Source organism: Lepus europaeus, chromosome 8 (genome assembly GCF_033115175.1).
Source record: "Lepus europaeus isolate LE1 chromosome 8, mLepTim1.pri, whole genome shotgun sequence".
NCBI classification, from domain to species: Eukaryota; Metazoa; Chordata; class Mammalia; order Lagomorpha; family Leporidae; genus Lepus; species Lepus europaeus.
This window is the reverse complement of record NC_084834.1, coordinates 76,754,939-76,779,395: the sequence shown is the minus strand read 5'-3', so window position 1 is coordinate 76,779,395 and position 24,457 is coordinate 76,754,939. Positions and strand designations below refer to the sequence as shown.

The 24,457-nt window shown below is 39.6% G+C and overlaps 1 pseudogene; it reads left to right on the top strand.

The window, feature by feature from the left end:
- The first annotated feature begins 21,543 nt into the window (after positions 1–21,543).
- On the top strand, positions 21,544–22,763 carry LOC133765586 (leucine-rich repeat-containing protein 40-like; annotated as a pseudogene).
- The last annotated feature ends 1,694 nt before the right edge of the window (positions 22,764–24,457 follow it).

Sequence of the window (24,457 nt, the reverse complement as noted above, 5' to 3'; positions counted from 1 at the left end):
ATATGATTTCAAAAAGTTCATAAAATGCATATTATGAAAAACTATGCATGTATTTGAAAATTGCTCTGCACCAAAATAAATCTACTTTTTAATTCCATTTTTCACAACATTTTTGAAGTCACTTTGTCCACCGGAATATTATTTGGCCTTAAAAAAAATGAGATCCTGCTATTTGTATTAGTGCAAAAGAAACGAGGAAATTAAGTTCAGTGAAATAATCCAAATACGTGGAGAAAAATACTGCATAATTTCACTTATAAGTCAAATCTTCTTTTTAAAAAAGCTGAATATGTAGAAATAGAGTAGAATAATGGTTATCAGAGGTGGAGTTTGGGAAGAAAGGAAGGGGATGGAGGAGATGTAGGTCCAAAGGTACAAGCTTGCAGCTCTCTGTGAAGAAAATTCTGAAGATGTTATAGAAAGCATGAAGTTCACAGTTAGTGATGTATTGCACAATGAAAATTTGCCAAGAAAGTAAACTTCTTAGGTGTTCTTTTCACACAACACATACACAAAGATGATGGACAAGTTAATTTGCTTAACTGTAGTGATTATTTCACTATAGTGTGTATTTGTGTATATTTGTATAGAAACACCATGTTGTATACCCTAAATATATAAAATTTTAAAAATTAAAGGGAAATCATCCTAAAAATCAGAAATTTTATTATTCATCAAAAATACATAAAAATATTGTTTTTTGATAATAGAGTCAACCACGATCAATTCTAAAACAAAATATACTTAATATAGATTATAAAAACAAAACTATCACTTTTACCAAATTCTAAGTTTTGGGGAATTATGAATAAAGATTTGTGATCCAGGCTGGTTGCAAAGTCACTGCGTACAACACTGACATACTTTATGAGAGCCTATAGGAGTCCCAGCTGCTCTACTTCCAATCCAGCTCTCTACTAGTGCACCTGGGAAAGCAATAGAAAATGGCGCAAATGCTTGGATCCCTGTTCCCACTGGGAGAATGGAGTTCCAGTTTCCTGACTTCAAGATGGCCCAGCTGTGGCCACTGTAGCAATTTGGGAAGTGAACCAGCGAACAGATTTCATTCTCTCTGTCTCTGCCTCTCTCTATGTAGCTCTGCCTTTCAAATAAATAAATAAATCTTTAAAAATAAAAAGAGGTTTGTGATATACTCAATTGCTTTTTTGGGGAAAAGAATAACCCATGTGATGAATTCTGAATTCAATGAACAGGTGACAGTCTCATAAAATAAGTCTCTAAGATTGTATTCAATTTATTTGCGTTTGTTTGGAAATTGGCTGACAGGCTATAAAAATGAATAACAATAAACCAATATTCGAAGTGACTGATGAGATACCCCAGGAGCTGGTACTACTTCAAGCTCATTGATATACAACCAGAACAGTGTCCTCTCTAGTTCAACAACTGAACACAAATTTTCATTGGGACATTTTCAAAGTCTCTGAAGAGCCTAAGGCACTGATCTTAGCTATATTTGGATCAAATGGATTTGGGGGACATCTTACTTCTGTTTGGAGTTAAAAAACTGAAAACCAAACTCCAAGTAGGCAGGCTGAAAGTAGATCAGCTTGACAAATGAAATTTCCTTTCCTGCCTTATTTCTTTCTCTTTACAGATGGACTGAAAGTAGGAGAAAGAGAAAAAACAGAGCCTCTCCCTCCAGTTGGAACAGAAACGCCAGAAAAGGGACACAGGGAAGGTAGCCTGGTGGACACAGGTGCCAGAGAGAGGAGTGACAGACAGATGATCAGAGACAAGTCCATGCCAGCATCCCACTGCCTATTGTAAGTTGTTAGGAGATGAAAATTCATTTCCCCAGGTGAATTATGTAGCCAATTAAATGTGAACATTCTTCACACCTGTTCCTTTTCCTAAGGCAATGCGATTTGACAGAAGTAAGGAATACCACAATATAAATCTCAAGCTGCATTGAGAAACTGATTTTATGGTCACAAAACCACACCCTTAATCATATGCATTGCCTTATATGCCTCATCGATAAAGAAATCCCTCACCCATGCAGTCATCACAGGATTCAGCAAGTTTAAAAGGCACCTTTCCTTGGAGACAGGAGTTGCATGAACAGAAGATTTTTCCTAACCTATTAAAAAATCTTGACTTTCCCACAAAACTATATAAGAATATCATGAACCTTCAGCACACTACCTGCATTCTAAGTAAAATATTATCAATTTTGAAGTTACTTGTGGGGTGAAGCCACTGCCTGCCATGCCAGCATCCCATATGGGTGCCAGTTCAGGTCCTGCCTGCCCCACTTGCAATCCAACTCCCTGCTAATGGCTTGGGAAAAGTAGAAGAAGATGGAATAAGTGTTTGGCCCTTGCCACCTATGTGAGAGAGCTGGTTGAAGATCCAGGTTCCTGTCTTCCATCTGGCCCAGTGCTAGCGCTCTCTCGCTCTCTCTCTCCCTCTCTTTCTTAGTAACTCTTTCAAATACATAAATCTTTAGACTAAAATGTCTGGAAATTTCTCTCAGTAATTCAGTCCAATAGAATTGTATATTTGGCATATTGTTCATTATGAAAAAGAAAGAGGTGGAACATACCAAATAAGTAATTGAGATATAATACATCACTAGCTAATTGAAAAGAGATAGAATGCATTGGTACACATTGCTGAGATGATGGGCCTCCATAAAATAGAATGAATGAAAGAAATTCTATTCTTAAATGAAAAATGCTACCCTAAAGGTCATATTTATTTTGTTTTATTTTTATGATTTGAACTCAACTTTTATTTGAACATAACGGGTTTTGTCTGCAGTGGGTTTCCCACATGAGACTTTTGGGTACCAGCCACCCTCTGTCACCCTTGTTTGTGTCCCACAGACGCTTTCCCTTCCTGGCCTTAAACACTGCAGTGCCCATGCAGACAGATCCCCTGTCCCCACTGCTCCCCACTCAACACGTACCTAGCAAGGAGCAAGGGCAAGAGCGGATGAAGCTCATGAGCCCTTCCATTCCAGGTGAGAAGACAAGCCTCTGCATGAGCTTGTAACTGAGGCTCCCTTCCTCTGCTCTGCTCTGCTCTGGCATCACCCCTGCAAGCAGCAAATGCGCCCAAATTTTTTTAATGTTAAACAATTGAGCTCATATAAAGTACTTGCTTTTTCCTTTTTTTAAGAATATTTATTTATTTATTTGAAAGCCAAAGCTACAGAGGGAGAGACAGAGAGACAGAGAGGGAGAGCTTCCATCTGCTGGCTCACCCCTCAAACAGCCTCAGTGGCTACAGCAGGGCTGGTCTGAAACCAGGAACTAGGAGCCTCATCCAGGTCTCCCATGTGGGTGCAGGGGCTCAAGCACTCCAGCCATTCACCGCTGCTTTCCCAGGCACACTGGCAAGGAGTTGGATCAGGAATGGAGCAGCCTGGACACAAACTGGTGCTCCTATGAGATGCCTGCATGGCAAGCCGTGTCTTCACCCACTCTGCCACAATGCCAGCCCCTCCCCTCATTATTTCAGTGGGCTTGAAGAAGAACAGGAATGTTGTTGAACTTCAGGAGATGCTGAGAGAAAGGAGACACCAGAACACCTGACTTTGAAACTACCAGATTCCTGAAGTAGGCTACTGCTGTGGAATGAGCATGGTTGGGAGCAAGACACACTTGTTTTCCCACAATATCAGTAGTGAAGTTGTACAAGTAAATTGATAGCTCAATATCTCAGGCAATCAATCTATAAAGGAATATAATGATGCCCAAATCAGAGAATTATTATTAGGATTACAGAAAGTGGCACAAAGAATGTCCTCATCGTGCTGAAGTTTTTTGCTCATTGAATTTAGAAAACAACAAGCGCCCTTAAAACAAGGACTAGCAGGATTATGTGCCTTTTTCTGCTTTGGATCAAGGGCACTTCAGGAAGAAAATTAAGTACTACAATAAAAGTGCTTTCCCTTGCTCCTCATGTGGGATCTCTGTCCTTAATGTGCTGTACATTGTGATTTGATGCTATAACTAGTACTCAAACAGTATGTTTCACTTTGTGTTTCTATGTGGGTGCAAACTGTTGAAATCTTTATACTAAATTGATCTTCTGTATATAAAGAGAATTGAAAATGAATCTTGATGCAAATGGAAGGGGAGAGGGAGCGGGAGAGGGGAGGGTTGCGGGTGGGAGGGAAGTTATGGGGGGGGGGAAGCCATTGTAATCCATAAGCTGTACACTGGAAATTTATATTCATTAAATAAAAGTTAAAAAAAAAAGAAAAAAAAAAAATAAAAAAATAAAAGTGCTTTCCAGCATTCAAGGAACAGTCTCTCAGAGCTTTCCTACCCCTCCCTCTCCCCGTTCTCTCTGCCCCTCCCCACTCTACCCCTCCCTCCCCCTCCCGCATCATCACCACCATCTTTGTAATACTTTGATAGTTCTGGATTCAGATTGGCACCGTGATTATTGTGTCTCTGTCCAGCACAGCTTTCTAGAACTAATCCTTTGCAAGCAGCATGCCTCATCTAGAATATGTGTCTCATTAGTACCGAGAAAGTAATTTAAGTTGCTCCTTAACTGTTTTCTCATTGTGATTCTGCAAATGACAAAATGACATGGAAGGAGACAGTACAGATTAAGAAAAGCAGGGTGGGCTGGCACCATGGCTCACTTGGTTAATCCTCCACCTGTGGCGCCAGTATCCCATATGGGTGCCCAGTTCTAGTCCCAGTTGCTCCTCTTCCAGTCCAGCTCTCTGCTGTGGCCCGGGAGTGCAGTGGAGGATGGCCCAAGTGCTTGGGCCCTGCACCCACATGGGAGACCAGGAGGAAGCACCTGGCTCCTGGCTTCGGATTGGCGCAATGCCGGCCGTAGCTGCCATCTGGGGAGTGAACCAACGGAAGGAACTTTCTCCCTGTCTCTCTCTATCACTGTCTATAACTCTGTCAAATAAAAAAAGAAAAAATAAATGTTAAAAAAAAGAAAAGCAGGAAATGTCCGCAAGCCAAAAGTCTTTTTTCCTTACCTGCTAATGTATCCTGTATCTGTATAACACGCTGCTTTATAGGAAGAAGAAAAGTAAACTTGAGTGGCACTTTGTGAAGAGAAAATTGAGATTTACTATATAAGATTGCAAGGAAAGGGGAAACTACCATTTTTCATACATTCTTGTTCTGTAATTTATTTTGTTCTTCATTTTCTGCAGCAGGGGCTAGAATAAAGCAAAGCTATTCACGTTCTTAAGGGCAGATTGAGGTTTGTCCTCTGCTTCCCTGACGAACTAGTGGACGATCAGTTGAATAGCAAGCAGGCAAGCAGGCAGAACTCTTTCTTCCTGTTGTGGTTCTTTGTCTGAAGTTACTCCAGGTCCAATGGATCAATGACCTTCTGGATTCTACCAGAACACACATACACACTGCTGTGCATGTGAGCTAATACCATGTCTTGGGTAAATGAGTCAGGAAGTCACTAAGAATCCATCTACCTGCTATGTTGCTTGGAGAAATTTGAATACCCTTAGGGATATAAAAGAGAACCAAACAAAAGGTTACTGCCCTTGTGGAACTTTCACTGTTAACATTGCAAACAGACTTCCTGCAAATAAAGAACCAGAAATGTGTAACGTGTTATTTAAGGAAAATATTATGCATTGGTATCGCAGTCAATCTTCACCACTTATGTGTGAGTGGCCCCGGGCAAAAATAGCAGCACTGAACACATATTCGGTAGTACATACTGGTGATATTAAAGGCCCTTCCTGGAGCTACATCCACAATGTTCCATCAACGACAAGCCACCAAGGAGATTCCCCCTTGGCTAAGGAATTACATATTTCCACTTGTGAAATCTACTTCTCATTTCGCTCAGATGAAACTGAGTGTAAGTCATTCTGCTTTTATGGTGTTGGTGTACAGCCCTAAAAAGGTGGTGTACAAACTGTTAACGGTTCTGAATTATGATGGGAATAGCACTTCTTTTCCTTCTCACTACCCACCTGTGCAAGGTCTCTGAAGGCTTAATTCCCTGGTTTATAATGGATGATATAGTAGCAAGAGCATGAGAGTTAGAGTGAACTCAACTCGGGTTTAGCTATGTGTTGCCAATGACTGGGCCTTGTGCTCCTAAGTCATTGTGAAGCAGAAGTATTAGTACTTCCTGCACACAACTTCTATGATCTTGACATCTGAGTGCATAGAAAAGGACCCCACCGTCACCGGCAGTTTTCATCCTATGTTTAAAGGCTGCATATGCCAAACTAGCTGTGCTCTGATGTCTTTCAAGGACAGAGGCTTTTTCTTTGCCCAAATACATTCTAAGCTCAGACACAAACCAGTGATTCACTTTCTACTGGTAGAGTGGCTCCGGGGAAGGGATGGGGGTTGTTTGTATGGCACCTGTTAAAAATGCCCAAATGGAGCTGCCCTCCCACCTAGAGCTCAAGCCAACTCAAAGGCACCTAAAGAGTGGGCCTACTGTCACTGCTTCTCCGACAGCCAAATGGCAGACCCTTTGCTGCCTTTCTTGCAGTCTCATTCCACCCTGCAGTCTCTAAATTGCTGTGCAGGATTCTCTGAGGCCTCGTCTGTGAGAACATCGTGGGCTGCTGGATGTGTGCGTGCAGTTGCACAAATCAGTAATGAAGAGCTGGATCAGGCAGGAGGAATTACAGTTTTCTTCCTCACAAATAACATATTTGAGCATTTAAAGCAATGTATTCTGCTCTCCTGCTAGCAAGGAATAATGAAACCAGAATGTTGCCTTCCCAGCAGCTCTTGCCTTTGAATCGTGCAAAGCAGAAATGCTTCTCCGTCTGTAGGCAGCAACAGCCTCCAGAAGCTATGGGAACATTGCCAAGAGCCCTGAAAAACCTCTACGGCTAATTGGGAACCGGCTCATTAGTGACACTTTTGAGAGTCAGGTTGTCATTGAAGAGAAACGAAGGAGAACACGGTGGGCGCTGCAGCCTGGAAGTAGGCGGTGGGAGGGAGGGTTGGTTCCTGCTCCGCATGGGAACATTGCTCTGTAATTTTCTCAGATGCTGCACTCAGCTGCCTTGCAAAGCACTGAGTCTGGTGCAGCTGCAGACTTCACCTTAGCCCCTGCTACCCACACCAGGAGGGCTCTGTGGCCGCTTCCAAGGTCCCCCAGATTCGCTACACAACTGAGAAAAACACATCAGGCCCTGTTAGTCACTTTCGAAACAGATGTCTACATTTTTTATGTAGTTAACTGACAGTGTTTGATTTTACATCATTAGACAATTCCAGCGGCAAATAACCCCAAATATTTTGTGTAAATATTAAAAAGTCACAAAAAGAGAAATGAGTTCAAGAACTTTTAAAAAATCAATTACTTTGAGTCAAAATACCAGTCAGGTCAATTAATTAGGAAGGATTCCAAGAAATGATTAAAACTTGTGGTTTCCATTAAACCCCTCCCCCCCTTTTTTTTACAAGAAGATTAAGGATACCATGCTTACCAGTGTCAGCCCCAGACAAGCAAAATGTTATGTCTTCAGTGTTGCCATTGAGCTACCAATAAGCTTGACTTCTTAACTCTCCTCAGCTGGATGCCTTTCCTGGCTTCTGCACTAAGATTCCTGCCCTGATGAACCATTCTGATGGCAGATCTTGATCAGGGGAGAGGATATACATGTGTGGGCACAAGGGACATTTGGGAAATCTCTATATCTTTCTCTCAGTTTTATTGCAAATTTAAAACTACTCTTAAAAATAAAGTTTATCAAATGAAGAAGAAAGAGTTTATAAGAAAAAAAAACGTCAAGAGAAGAACCTGTGTCACTGTGCATCAGCAGTGAGGGTGGTGTGAGGTGGGTAGGCAGACACATGTCCCTTCACTGTGCTCCCCTGCCAGCTGCACTGATGGAGCCTGATGGCTCCTCTCTTAGTACACTGCCCAAGCACTAGAATGCATTCCGGTAGTTCACACTGGGTGGGGGAGCAGCCCCGAGGAGCCTTTTCTGATAGCACCAGGAGTACATCTGTGCACAGAGAAACTAGAACATGCAACATGCAATGCACAGCTTGTTTATTGTCCAGCTATATCAGTTGCCTCTCTCATGTGTTTCTTCTTGTAATAATAGTTTATTCTTTGCACATTCCATAATTCAACTCAATCTGTGTCATAATAGATTCCTTAACCTTGAGGTAACTCCTTTTTCCCTCTCTCTGGCTCTTGCTCTTAATATCATGCACATACATGTATGTAGGCATACACTCATGCACATACATGCACGTGCATGCATTTTAATGGTGGACAATACTAGGATGATTGTAAATCCATTAATTGGCCATTTTCTTCCCCTTTCTTCCTCACTAGGGGAGCTTGCCGCTCATAGAAGTTAAAATATAAGTTAGCTGCATTCCCAGCTTTCTTGATTCTAGCAGTGGTGATGTGATACAGTGTCGAGTAGCCACATAACAGAATTATTAGATGGAAATGTGACACAGTTGTGGGGTGCAGTGTGACAGACTGCTACACCAGAAATGTTGTCACGTGGCACATTTCAAAGGTAGCTGTGTGACAAAATTTGTAGATGATGAAGTAACAAAGCAGTAGAATGACATTTCTGGGTGACCTTGTGATACAGTACTAAGGTGGCAATGTGACACAGGTCTCTGGTGGCCACAGAATACTGCTCTGGGGAAGGGCAATGTGACATGGCTATGGAACGTCCATGTGAAACGTTCTTGGGATGGTCATGGGCCACAAATCTGGGGCGACGAGGTGACACGGGTGATGACCAAGTGAAAATTCTTTGAACAATGAAGTCTAAATGATATCTGAAAGGGACTTTCCTTGAAGTTCTCCATCAGATATCACAAGACAAAGGGGTAGGCTCAGTGGTAAGGAGTCTTTCCCCAAATCCCCACTGAGCCTACCCCTTTGTGTTTTGTATTTGGAAGCATTTGAATCCCCTATGCTAACTCACTTAGGTAGTATGAGCAAAAGGATGCACACTCTTGGGCAAATTGGGATTGGGGAAACCTGAAAGAGTTAAGGAACCTCTTGTCAGTAGAATTTGTGGAAGTCAAAGCATTAAATATAAATGAATGAGTGAATAAATGCATTAGTACTCACACATTATTGAAAAGGGTATATAAATATTTTTTTAAATATTAACATCAAGAATTAAACAACTTTTGGCTGACACAAAATAAATGATTAATTAAGCACAAGCATTCTTTCCTAGTATAATCTTTCTGATCTTTGCAAAAATGTTTTATTTCAGATAGGATGTCCTAATATTTTAGTAAGTGTTTTTCAAGAAAGTTTCATAAGGTCAAGTAAATGTTGGAAGCAATCTTTAACACAATGTTTTTTATTTTTAAAATTGATTTATTTGCAATTTCTTTGAGAGACAGACAGAAATCTTCCATCTATTATTCACTCCCTAAATGCCTGCAATAGCCAGGACAGGGCCAGACCAAAGCGTGGGGGCAAGGATTCCGTTTGGGCTTCCCATGTGGGCGGCACTGACCCAAGTACATGAGCGATCATCTGCTGTCACTCAAGGTGCACATTAGCTAGATCAGAAGCAGAAGAGTCCTGAAAACCAGACATTTGAATATAGGATGCAGACATCTCAAGCAGTATCAGTCCCTGAGCCAAATGCCAGCTCCTCTTTACTCGGATTTAAGCTGGTTGCCTTGTTGCAAGCTTTATGAAAACCAGAGTATGCAGTATGAACATCCCAGAGACGGCAGAGCAGATATGCCTCTGAAAATTACATAACCACTAGAACCTTCACGAAGCATCTCCTGAGACTCATTTCCTGCAGAACATAATTTGAGAAACATTGATTTAGTTTTAAATCCAACCCACAAACAATAATGTTTAATATTTTACATACATTCGCTTTAAATTAAAAATGCTCAAGTTTATTATAATTATTTACAATTTAACCTAGTATTTGATTGCATTTTTATTCATCAGCCTCTTTACAACACCCTGAGGCTTGTAATAGGGATGCATGATTTGGTCTTTAGAATTATTTTTTAAAATAAGTCTCCAAGAATCATTCATAGATAGTACATTTCCTACCAGTAGGCATTTGCCTAGCAGTTAAGGCTTCTGTAAGAATGCCTACATCCGAAGCTCCTAGCTTCAGGATGGCCCTTTGGGGAGTGAACCAGCAGGTGAGCTATCACTGTGTCTCTCTACTTGTATCTTTCTCTCTTTCTGTCTCTCAATAAAATAAAGAAAAACCCCACAGATAAAATGTTTTCTGATCCCATCCAATACACAGAAATACTTTTTTTCCTGTTAGCTAATGTTATAATGTTCACCTTGGCTATTTACAAAATCTTCACATCTTCAAGTTACACCCTAAAACCACTGTGTACTAGTGCATGATAGTTGGGAATATGCCGAAAATTGTTCTTTTGTACATATCTATTTTACTGGATATTTTAACATGGAGTTAAAACCATATACTCATAGGCAATTTGTTTTGATATGTGTGATTTTAAATATTTGCAAGCATGTATCTAGTGTCAGTAGCCAAAATAATGTTTATGGAAATTGCAACACATTTAAGGTCTATGTGCCTGGTTAACTTTGAGGTCTCAATTTGTTTGCACCTCAAGCAAAATTATTTTGATGCCATCTTTGTCATCTTCCATGCACAGTGCTACCCTCTGTTCCTATGAGGTATCCAATTTCCTACTTGGCAACTCAGTTTGACTCAATAATCTCACTTATTCTAGAAATTTTAATTTCAGTATTAAAAAACAACTAGGATTGTTTCTAGCTTTAAATCGCCTATTCAATTATAAATTTATTCCTATGCATCCTATCACTTTTTCTCAGGCTAGACTTGTGGCATTAGGGTTTGAATCTAGATATCTTTCTCTTTTTTAAAGATTTATTTATTTATTTGAAAGTCAGAGTTACATGAGTCTGGGGAGCCAAACTCTGTGCAAACTGTTACCTAAGGCTCTGTCTTTGCAAGCCTAGCTCAGCTTCTACTCCCACTCTAACACTGCTATACTTGGAGAAGAGAATGAATTAAGGGCAAATGTGGCTCCCCAGTCAACAGGCTTGACTCAATGAAATCCAATATGGCTGCAAACAAGACTACAGGCATTATCTCAAGCCTCAGTATAATCTCATTTCCATGCCAAAAATCACCTCCTGTTGGTGCTATGACAGTTGAAATCAAGGCAACCAGTGGAAGAGACCATAAAATGACAAAAATAATACAACTTCCTAATTTTGAGAATAATAATGAACCTTTCCCAGAGAATCCATGACCATTCCTCCCTCTTATTAGCATTTTCACCCCCTCATGCCAGTTTCCCTGTATCTATGACATCTCAGCTCCCAGCAGGTTAAGAAGTCTATTTCTGAGCAAGGCTTGCACTGCTCCATTCTTTGGCCAATGAATAAATCTTATGCAGTAGATACTTAGCTTCCATTTTGTTATTGCTTTGCAACACCAAATGAACAAAGGACCAAATTTTGGGGCCCCACATCTCCCCTAAAAAGGGATAGCAAACTATAATTGTATCTTCTTGGGAAGAGGCAAATTTCTTTGTTTTCTTGGTTGACACAGATCCTGCATAACTGAATCATTAGGCAGTCAATGGGAGAGACCCAAGATGTCATGCTATCTTCTTTCAAAAATGAGGAATATTTCATTTCTTGATTTTTCTCCATCTCAGTGAATTGGCTTTATTTTCAATGGAAATCTCCTCATATATTTTGACAACAGATAGTGTTAGTTTTCAGGACTGGTATACATTTCTTAGTTTAGTAAGAAATTGGAGGAATTTAAGTAGGAAGATTAGAACTGAGGCTTATTTAAGATATAACTCTAATATTTTCTTTTACATTGCTTCTTTAAAAATATTACATCATCTAATTATAAGTTCATTCTGCTTTGTGTTAGTTATTTACAAGGTCTGAGTTGTCTTTCACTAGAAACATAGATATGACAAAGTTGGCAGATATAGCTTCTTTACATAGACATGCTCTTCAAGCACAACTTTTCTGTTGAGCTCAGATAAACCAAATCAATAACTCAAGCAAACAGCAGACATTTTCCAAAAAGTCATGGTTCTGTTAGACAAGAGCTATTTTATTCCCATGTGTTTATTTCTTTACTTTTCTTTTGTCTTGTTTTAGTATAAATCTCAGTTCAATACTGTAATATCTGATCTCATGCATGAAATATACAAACCTTACGTCAACCTAACACTCTCCTTCTAGAATCTAATTATAGCCTGTAATTTTCCTTAAAATTAGCTAACAGCTGATATCCTGATATCATATTCTGTTCAGACTAACCTTCTTTAATATCACCAACTACATACCCCAAGAGGATGAATTTGCAACTGAGCATTAAATATTTCACCAGGATATGTAGAGCATGACCTGTTGGGTTTAAAGGTAAATGATCATTGCAGTTATCACCATGAGCTATCTGTCTCTTACTTTCAGGAGACCATCAAGGGAAAATATTATGCACAAAAATAATTTAAACATCTGCTTCAGTCACTGGCACGATCCTCTCAGAGACAACTGAAAGGATAATCACTTGTCATGTGAGAATACACTGTTCTGTTCTCAATGGGTTAAGCACATGCAGTATCAGAACACACAGGAAAGTCAGAGTTGGAAAATATGAATAAAAGGTGGTTCAGTTCTGAGCCTTTCAGCCTTATTTCACAAAAATAACAAATCAATCCACAGAGAAACTTTCTTTGATAAGTTGTTATTACGCCAACCAAGCATGAGGGTTTGAATCAGTTCCCCAGGCTGCCAATCATTAAAGACTTTCTGCTTTAATTTTCTCTACCCATAATAATAATCATCCCAAGAATGTGGGCTCTGTAAAGGTTGGGACCAAATTCACCAAATAGAAAAGAACACAAAGAATTTAATAGATGGAGAAAACAGCATATTCAATGAGCCTGAGTAATGAAAGACTATCTCATGTCTCTTATGCTCTATTTAATACCAAAAATTCAGCACATAAAGTGGCCCTTAATCAATGGTCATTAAATCACTCACTCATTTATTTAACAAACATATAATCTGTTCTGGGTGTGTAGGGGCGAAGATGAGCTACACATCACCAGAGTCATCATCTTCTTAGAAAGCAGAGCACAGAAGGTAAAGGTCAGTGATTACGTACTACAGATGTGTCCCAAATGCCAGGGAAACACTGAGAAGGGAGCCACTAATGCTGTCTAAAAGAATTGGGGATGCAAACCCAATGAAGGTCCTAAAGAATAACCGGAATTTACCAAATGGAGAAGAAAAGGAATTTAACAGATGGAACAAAGAGCATACTAAGTAATGAGAAATAAAAGAGATTCTCATGCTCACACGCCATCTGAACAGCATTTTGTACCATCATGTGTGGAGGAAGAATAATAGAACATTCAGGAGAGGTAGCAGGAGACCAAATTGCAAAGGCTTTGTATATTACACCAAGAAGTCTCATGTTTATTTTACAGGTGGTTAGAACTCATAGAAAGCTCTTACGAAGAGCTGGGCATTGTGGTGCGGCTGGTCGAGTTGTCATCTGGGACACCTGCATTGCATACCAGAATGCCTGTTCAAGTCCTGATCCAGCTTCCTTCGATTGTGCCTGGGAAGGCAGCAGATAATGACTGGAGTACTCAGTGTGCTCAGCACACATGAGAGTCCCAGATGGATTTGTAAGCTCCCAGCTCCAGCTTGGCCAAGCCCTTTCTGTTACAGGCATTTGGGGGATGAACCAGTAGATGGAAAATCAGGAAGATCCTCTCTCTCTCTCTCTCTGCCTCTCCTCTCTCTCTCTCTCTCTCTCTCTCTCTCTCTAACTCTGACTTTCAAATAAATAAAATAAATTTTAAAAACAAGGAAGGAGACTCTTTAGAAATTCCAATCATTGGTTCAGTCAGTAAGTGGTGGGCCTAATTCTAGGCTCAGGGTATAAAACAAAATTAAAATGACAATATTTCATGCTTGTGGAAAACTAATACCTTAAGGCAATAGAAAGGTATAATGAGTTCTCTGGTCATCCCCTTAGTTTCATCCTTAGGGTCCTACCCATCCAAATCCCATCTTCTCAGAACACTTGCTGCTGGTAGGATACAATTTGGCTCTCATTATGAACTGCTTTCATCTAAAGAGAAGGTAAGGGAAGACCTACAGCCTATGAAGGGATATAGGAGTCCAGAATTTCTCTTTTACCTTAGTTTGGGACAACGCCACAGCTCTAGAGATCCTACAGGGTACCGGGAGACCTCCAATGCGACCACATTGCAGGTTAATTTCTCTCTTTGCCCAACCCTGCCTCCTTCACTCCCTTTTGCTTGTATCTCAAAAGCCATCACCCACAAACAATCTGCACACAATCTGCCACCTTAGTCTATTTCCAGGGAACCTCATCAAAGATAGGCAGGACCAGGAGAAGTCTTAGAAAGCAGACTTTAAAATAGGATGTGGGAAAGAGATCACTTGTCAAAACACAGCAATGCAATTCTCCTGCTGGTGGAAGGTGGAGTATGGATAGCCCCTGGCTTGCTGTGACAGTGCAATTTCAAAACTATCACCAGTGGTAATAAGGGATGAGACACAAGTAGAAGGGGCACCTAGCTGATAAAATAAATCTGGCACTTGAGAGATACGAGAAGCACACTCTCTGTAAGGACAGTGAAAGTAGGTAACTTGCTGAACATCACTGATTCAGTGGAGAGATTCAACAGGATCAGTATGATTAATCATCAGTGCAAGACAAAATGTGAAAGCCAGGGTACCTCCTTAGTGGCATTTAAAGTCCCTAACTCCCTGAAGATGGAGGTCAAACAGAGCTGAAAACCAACTATAGGACTTAAAGTGCAGCAGAACTTCTGTGAAGGGAAGACTCTCAGTCTGCTAAGTTTCTTACGCCAAGGCTATGAGCCTATCACTGAGACAGTAATTCGTACAGTTCAGAAGCGGGATATATATATATATATATATATATATATATATATATATATACATACATACATACCATACATACATGAGAATGCAGGGGGAACAGCCACTCTCCAGAACACACAGAGTCTGGGGCAGTGGCCACTAACCTCTCTTAATGGGCCACAGATTTTCCTTACTTAAAAGTCATTCTCAAGCTTCCAGCAAGGCAAGTGAATAATAAGAATTACAAAACACTGCTTCTTTTTTTCAGGTTGTATCTTGTAGGCTAACAAATAGAAAGTAAGAAAGGTAAAATTCTGGCACATATGCTCTGCACCTGCTGCCAGACGGAAAGGAAATGCAAAGCTTTGGTTAGTTTCACTACCAAGAACCGGATACTATGCATTAACCTGGAACCTGGGGGTCAGGACATTATACTGGGCCAGGGTGCTAGATACTGCACATGGAATTGGGTCCTGAGTGTGGACTATTTCCTGTGGGCTAGACCCTGAGTGTGGGATACCATACGCTGTAGAGAAGACACAGATTACTTTATGAACCGGAAACTGAGTGTTCTGGACAAAATAGAAAATTACATAATTGAGAGTTTATCCTAAGGAACACTCTCTCACGATGTAGAATGTTACACTCTGGAGAGGACTTCAGGACAAAGTGTGACACTTAGAGGCTTTGAAAAAGTATTGGATGCCAATAAGTAGAATCACCAGACGACTTACTATGGAGTTAATGCAGTAAAGAACCCAAAGCCTCATAGAAGGCATGCTACATTAGAAACTCCAGATGCCTGTATTCCTTAGGGGAGCCTGGGGGCACTCCATGTACCCAGTAGGTAAAGAGTATGTTGGTGAGCAGAGTACTAAGAGCAGCACTGAGAAGATCAGCATGATCGGCATAAATGGACTCAGGCTCATGGAAGAAGATGTTGTTATAAGATCGGGCTACCTGGAAACAATCAGGATGCTAGGACCTGGACTAACAGACATCAGGTGGTAACACTTAACAGTGAGAAGCAAAGTGAATACATTGACCACAAGCAACAGCAAAGGAAGGGTGGCAGCCAGGGCCCCTGATACACAAAACTCTTGAGATAGTTTATAGAACATTGTTCCCAGAGGCAAGACATACAGGAAGGTGATAAGGAATTGTTTAATCGACATAGTAAAAGGAAGTCCAGGATGGATGAATATAAGTCGAAAGGTGAATTAGGCCATGATGCTTTGCCCAGTATTCACGTATTCTCAGACCTTGAACCCATAGAGGCTAAATTTCTATGATAAAAGGATACCACAGCAACACCACAACAAGCAGATGAGGCAGTCATTCTCCTATTTTTACCACCAAAGGAACTTGTAGCTATTTGTTCAGAAAACCATGCATTAGGAACAAGGGAATACCTGCACCTTTCAGAGACTAATGAACACTAAATTAACATTATATTATATTAACACTGATTCTAGGAGAAGCAAAATGCCACTGTGGTCCCCTGTCAGAATAAGGAATAAAAGAGGTTAAGTAAATGGAGTTCTGGCCAAGAGCAAATGAGTTTTGCTCATAGTGGGTACATAGGACCCACAGACTACACCTGATGGTCCCTGCACGTATAAATGGAATGTTTTTTCTACATCAGAACTGATACTTTGGCTGGGTCATGGACCTGTAGTATGCAAGCTGTTCTTATACAGTAAAGCCAAGTAAAAGCCTCTAGAGCCTTTGCCAAGGAAGAGAGTAAATAAAAACATGACTACATACATGAAAAATGGCAGAGATTAGTTTCACCCTGAACAACTTGAACACAGGAATGATGGTCAACATGAAGCCTACTGGCCACCCTGGTAGGAGCAATTTCAAAGAAATTATGGAAAGAACAGTCTCACTGCAAGTAGTCCAAGAAAGAATAAGTGTAGGCAACTTCTTTTAGGACATTTGCTACAAGAGCAGAAGAGTAGATTTGAATGTTGATTTTAAGGTAAAGAAAAAGATCCAAGTCTCTAGCTAGTTTGATTAAATAAGTGTTAATATCATTAATAAGATTAAAAATAGATATGAAAGGGGCTGGCGCTGTGGTGTAGCGGGTAAAGACACCGCCTACAGTGCTGGCATCACATCTGGGTGCTGGTTCGAGTCCTGGATGCTCCACTTCTGATTCAGCTCTCTGTTGTGGCCTGGAAAAGCAGTGGGGAATAGCCCACGTCCTTGGGCCCCTGCACCCATGTAGGAGACCCAGAGGAAGCTCCTGACTTTGGATTGGCACAGCTCCAGCCATTGTGGCCATCTAGAGAGTGAACCAGAGGATGGAAGACATTCCCTCTCTCTCTCTCTCTCTCTCTTTCCCCCGCTCTCACTGCCTCTGCCTCTCTGTAACTCTGCCTTTCAAATAAATAAATAAATCTTTAAAAAAAATAGGTATGGAAAACCCTTATGATTTGGAAGTCTGAAAAAATAAAATTTTTTTTTATGTTGTAGCCTATTTGGTTTGAATACAAAATTGCCTGGACAATCCAGAGTCAGGTCCATGGATCACAGGGGCTAAAAGGGATGTGAGAGAGACTTGGACTTTCTTTTTTTTTTTAAATTTATTTATTTTACTTGAAAGTCACAGTTACACAGAGAGAGGAGAGGCAGAAAGAGAGAGAGAGAGAGAGAGAGAGAGAGAGAGAGAGAGGTCTTCCATCCGATGGTTCACTCCCCAGATGGCCACAACGGCCGGAGCTGTGCAGATCTGAAGCCAGGAGCCAGGAGCTTCTTCCGGGTCTCCCATGCGGGTGCAGGAACCCAAGGACTTGTGCCATCCTCTAATGCTTTCCCAGGCCATAGCAGAGAGCTGGATTGGAAGTGGAGCAGCCAGGTCTCGAACCGGCACCCATATGGGATGCCGGCACTGCAGGCAGTGGCTTTATCTGCTATGTCACAGTGCTGGCCCCAAGACTTGGACTTTCCCAAAGCAGCCAGTGGTGTCTAAAGGAGTTGAGTTCTGATTTGTCATGGAAATAGGACTAGCTTATTACCAGCTAGAATTGGGAAATTAATGTGGAAAACTTGGATGGGGTATATTTAACAGGAACAGTTCTAAAACCCAGTACCAAGAGGAAATGAGCAAGCAATGTTCAAAAACAAGGTAACACGCTGAAGTTGATTTGGAAAACATTGTTACCTTTGCTCACAGCGTGGTCTTTCAGAACACCATATATCAGACCAAAGAAGAATGAAATGCTGTTAAGGGCACAGGCTTAGGGAACACAACAGTTTTAGGATATACACAGGAGCTATTACTATCTTCACCTCTTATCAGCTTTTCATTCTTCTATTACTGTTCATTTTCATCTATCAAAAGCTCAACTCAAATTGTCCTTCATTGTTTTTTCACTGGTTTGATGAGCTGTCAGATTTCTGGTGGGAGCAGAGACGAGCCTGGTGTCAGAAATATGCCTCACAATCAGAACTGGAGTGAATTGTCTTTCACCCCTCTCATCTGATGCTCTCAGGGAATTTAGAATCCAAGGAAATCCATGGGGATAAGATGCATTCCATCCCAATGTGGAATGAGTTTGAATTCTGGGAATTCAAATGGAAGTGTAAGAGAGGCCTTCAACGGTAGTAAAAATTAATCATACCTGAATATTTCCTATTTTGTTCCTCCTCCTCTTGTATGGGGAAGGATTCTTTCATGCTTGCTCGGATTCTCTCTTAGGTTCAGGACCCGGATAGTGAGTGAACCCAGAGAACACAACATAGAACAAGGAAGTGTGTTATCTCCATCAGAACAAGCTTGCAGAGTAAGATAGACACAAGGTGGGCTGAATGTTGAGGGACAGGGTTGAGAGTTTAGGCTCAAGGATAGAAGTGGAGTGGTTCAGGAGCAATGGCTCTCTACTACAGAATCCTCACAGCTTTAGAAGTGGGGTCAACATTGCAACGTTTGCTGTTCATGAAGAATGAGACCAGTTTACCCACTTCATTGAGAAGTTATTTAAATATTGAAGAATTTGAATTACCTTTGGGCTAGAGGTTATTTTTTAATTGATACACCTACATGGTCTTTATTTTAATGAATAAATATTAAATATTTGCATAAACATATAATGGATTGTTTCTATGATTGCCGTATGCTAAATGTTATTCACATGATTTTACTGGCGAATTTTCTCTCATGTTACACCCTGAGAATGCTGCTCTAATTATTGTGGGCTCTAGAGGGGGAGGGAGTACAAAACTAATTATAATAATATTGGGTGTGTGTCAGGTAACTACAAATGAAATTACATTGCCCTAAACAAGTAAAAGTTCTCTAGCAGTTCAAGAAGAGAAACCGGGTTGCAACAATGAGTGGCTATAACTTCCATTGTAGCAAAGTATCACACAACTTGAGGGGTACTTGTCTTAGCTGACCTCACAAAAATTATTTTTTGAGTAGGGGCATAGCAATCTCGAAAACAATATAATCTACCACATTAGGTTACTGATATTAATTTTAAATATATTTTTTAAAGTTTGTTTATAATTTATAAATTTATATTGTTTTTAATATGCCATTTTATGCCCAATTATATTTAAGCAACATTTTCATTCAAATAATTGATGCGGGGCAAGCATTTGGCACAGTGTTGCAGACACTGCTTGAGAGGACCACATATAATATCAGAGTACCTGAGTTTGAGTCCTTGATTCTAATACTTCTAACACAGCTTCATACTAACGCACAGTGGGAGAGAAAGTAAGTGATGGCTCAAGTACTTGAGTTCCTGCCACCATGTGGGAGACTTGATTGAGTTCGACTTTGCAGCTTCGGTCTGGCCTAACACAAGTTATTGAGGGCTGGTAGATAGTGGACCAGAGTGTGGAAGACCTCTCTCTCTTTGTTTCTCTGGCTCTGGCTATGCCTGTGCCTCTCTGTATGTCTGACTTTTCAAATAATTTGAAAATGAATAACTAAAAATTTTTAAAAGAAATGACTTAAAAAGAACAATCAATTCTTGAAGTAAAAATAATAATAAATTACATTAATATGGAAAAAGTAAAAGGATTTTGCTCTGAAAATGGTCTCCCTACTACTGGGTTTGTGTAATGATTGGAATATACCCACCACAACCAAAGGGTTCATGAGAAAGGGCCTGGAGACAAGCATAGGACACTAGACATGATCAGCAAGAAATCCAGAGGGGACAAGAACAGGTCTAGAGAGAAGTAGGATGTTCAAGAACTTTGTATCAAATCCACAGAAATTTTTCCAATATTGAGTGTTTTGAAGTTCAAGTAACAGAAGCTCAGTGTTTTCATTCAAAAACATCCATTTATGCTTACAATATTTTCCCCACATCACAAACTTGTGTAGCAGCCCCAAATCATAATTTTAATTGGTCTGAATGAGCACTGTATTATCTAAATGTGAGAAGCATTTTGGCTGTCCTGGTAATCATAGTTTAAAATTATGTAATCAGGTTATAAACAATGTGCTGTAAAGTGACATAATAAAGCATTAAAATGCTGTTACAGCAACTGAAACATTTTTGTTCAAACACCCAACTATACTTTTAAAACAACAAAGACTGTATTGGTAAGTAATCAATCCTTATTCATCTCTTTCATTCCTGAAAACAACATACCTCTCTTTATCTCTTAATTTATCACTTATCCAATGTGAGTTTTTGAGTGGTTACAGAAGCCAAATCTTCAGTCTAGACAGAATTAAAATAAGATCTTGTTTATTCTCATTGCAACTTATTTCTTGTCATTTTGCCTCCTCTGTTCAAACCAAGGTGCAGCCAAACTAACATTCTTCCATTCTCTGATGGGACCATGATTTCTCTACTCTTTAAAATATCCCTCAGATGTTCACACCATTAGTCTATCCCATTCAACAGCTTTGTTCCAAGCCATCTTCCTAATTAGAGATGCCAGATTCACCAAAGAAAAACGCAAGACACCCAATTAAACTTGAACACAAACATTTTTACTCTAAGTATACCTCATACTTATATAATACATGACTATTCACACTATAAAGTCCTTATTGATGTACTTGAAATTCAAATTTTACTAGGTATCTGTATTTTACCTCTAACTGTAGAATTAGAAGAGTAGCTGGTAATCTTCTACTCCTACTAGTGCGGAAACTTCCTCCCACTGCGTCCCCTAGTACACGAACTCCTGTCTCAGTCTAAAAACTCAAGCTCCTTCCTCAGTCCTCCACTTTGAAATTCCCTGTGTGTTTTTCATGGTTCACACTACTCCAGCCCCACTGCTTCCACTCACTGTCATGATTCCTCATTTTGAGGGGAATGTGCGAGTTGCAAGAAGATAGAGTTATTTTAACAAATCCACATAAAACCTCATTTCTCTTGTAATCTTTTTATAGCATCAATTTTTTATTCCGGTTATAAGAATAATGCTTATTCATGGAAGAGAACTGGGGGCATCCAGATATAATAAAAAGAAATAAATATCTACATTATTCTCAAGACCCTCACTAGGACTCATCTTGCCAGCAGATTCACTTACTTGGTGTCTGTACCTTTGAGTGGGAAAGATCAATGTTTACAAATGAAGGAAAAGGTTTAAAATGAAAACTCCTGGAGCCCATTGGAGCATTACACAATGTGAGCTAATGACTAGAGGTGTAAAGTACAATAAATTATAATTGTCAGGTCACTTGCAGATGAACTCCGACTTCTGCCTGGATTGACTGTTCTTGATATACGTGATAATCAGCTGACATCCCTTCCTTCTGCTATAAGAGTTAGAAAACCTTCAGAAACTTAATGTCAGAATTAAGCCATCAGGATTGTAGTTCAAATCTCTTGGAAAGTACACTTCCTGAATTGGCTGGCATGGAATCACTAGAATTGCTTTATTTGCAGAGGAATAAACCACATTTTCTACCAGAATTTCCTTCTTGTAAACTATTAAAGGAAGTACATGTAGATGAAAACCAGAATGAAATGTTAGCAGCAGACTATCTCAAACACCTGAGTTCTATCCTTTGGCTAGAACTGAGGGATAACAAGTGAAAATTTCACTGCTACAGTCTTTGGAAAGGCTTGGCCTAAGCAACAATGATATTAGTAGTCATCCATATTTATTCACTGGGAAACCTTCATTCAAAATTCCTAGCCCTAGAAGGAAATCTTGAGAACCATTCAAAGAAAAATTATAAAGAGAGGAACCCAAGAAGTCCTAAAATATCTACAAAGCAAGATCAAAGATGGTGGACCTAGCTAAAGCAACTCTGTTACTAAGACTGTCGTGACACTACTCAATGAATCCAAAGTCAATGTTCATGCCATCATCACATCAAAATTATTAGACTATAATGATAAGCAAACAACTTTGCTGATGAAATGTTTGATGCAATAAAAAGCAACATCATCATTTCTGTTAACTTCAGTAAGAATCAACTATGTGAGATTCCAAAAAGGATTATAGAACTGAAGGAAATGGTTTCGGAAGTCAACCTCAGTTTTAGTAAGCTTTCCTATATATCCTTGGAGTTATGTATGCTTCAAAAATTGACTTTTTTATATCTCGGGATTAATTTTCTAAATTCTTTACCTGAAGAAATGAAATCATTGATAAGACTACAAATGATCAATCTTTCCTTTAATAGGTTCAAAATATCGCCTGAAGTTCTGTATCTTATCCTCACACTTGAAACAATTCTGATTAGTAACAATCAAGTTGGATTTGTGGATCCTCAGAAAATGAAGACAATGCAAAATCTGACCAAGTTAGACCTTCAAAATAATGACCTTCTTCAAATTCCACCAGAGCTTGGTAACTGTGTGAACTTAAGAACATTACTTCTAGATGCAGCCTTATTAATGAAGGGAACAGCAGCTATACTGGAATATTTGAGAGACCGAATTCCTACTTAAATTAGAATTGTTCTATAATCCTGATCACGTATAATCCTGATCATGTTGTTTCAATGATATAACATTCTGTTTTAGTGTCATCCTAAAGGTGATTGCTGTAATTGTTCTAAGAATTCCCTAATCTCAGCTAGATATTGGGATAATTGACCTGAGCCATAATCACTGCCACTAAATATTTTTATACTAACAAAACAACAATTTAACATTTTGAAGATGTTGTTTACTTTGCTAAAGGTAATAACCACATATTCGTGTAATGTTCATACCTTGATTCTGAATGTTTTGCACAGGAATTATCCTAATCACTTTCATCCCCCTATAATGTGACAGGCACTTCCTTCAAAAATGAACTTTCATTTAATGTGGTTGAATATTTTTTACAATAACAACGATTTCATACATCTGGTTTTTTCTCCACGATTCTTTTTGTATTCCATATAGCATGGTCAATTGACCTGAATGTGACTACCCAATTTTTACATTTTTATTAACTATAAATTAAACTGAATTTTATTGAATATTGTTCTTTATCATTTAAAAAACTAAGATATTTCCTACCTACATTAAGACTTTTGTGAAACGGACATTCTCTATGTAAGTGTAAAATTAATGTTCATGGTCTTGTTCTTTAATTGAAATGTTTCTTTTCTACCGATTGGGTATATCTTTTTCCTGTTTTATGAAATCATTTTCCCAGGATTGTTAATGTCACAGAACTGCTACTCAAGATACAGTCTGGAGAAAATAATGAAAGTATTGTTACAACTGCTGTCACAATTTTGAATTTAAAACTTTGCGCTTTTTTTAGTGATGTGTTATTATTTAAAGAAATTTTTAGGCCGGCGCCACAGCTCAATAGGTTAATCCTCCGCCTTGTGGCGCTGGCACACTGGGTTCTAGTCCTGGTCGGGGCGCCGGATTCTGTCCCAGTTGCCCCTCTTCCAGGCCAGCTCTCTGTTATGGCCCGGGAAGGCAGTGGAGGATGGCCCAAGTCCTTGGGCCCTGCACCCGCATGGGAGACCAGGAGAAGCACCTGGCTCTTGGCTTCAGATCAGCACAATGCGCCTGCAGCGGCAGCCATTGGTGGTGAACCATCGGTAAAAGGAAGACCTTTCTCTCTGTCTCTCTCTCACTGTCTACTCTGCCTGTCAAAAAAAAAAAAAAAAAAAAAAGGACATTTTTTAAAAACTATATGAAAATTTTTAAAAATTATAATTATCATTCCTTTAGAGTCTTAGAGTATTGTGAAGCTTGAGACCCACCTTTCAGTCTATTTGTTTTTCATTGAACGGTCAATGGGTAAAATTTATTCTCCATTTACCAAGAAACTGACTTTTTTTGCATATATGACTTATCTGATATTTCCTGTCTCCAAAGCTACATTCCACATTAATCAACCTTGACAGTGTATTAAAGTACAACAAATATATGATTGATTGACAATGACAATTGCACTTGATTTTGAGTCTTCCTAACACTGCAGTGACAGGATTAGGTGCAGGCTGGAAATTTAGAGGGTATATGGTGCTACTTAATAAATTCCAGTTACCTACTATTAGAAATTAACCTTTTAGAGTCACTGTGTACTTACTTCTCATGTGGTATCTGTCCTTAAATTAGGGTCCAATGTGAAATAATGCTATAACTAGTACTGAAACAGTATTCTACACTTTGTGTTTCTGTGTGGGTGCAAA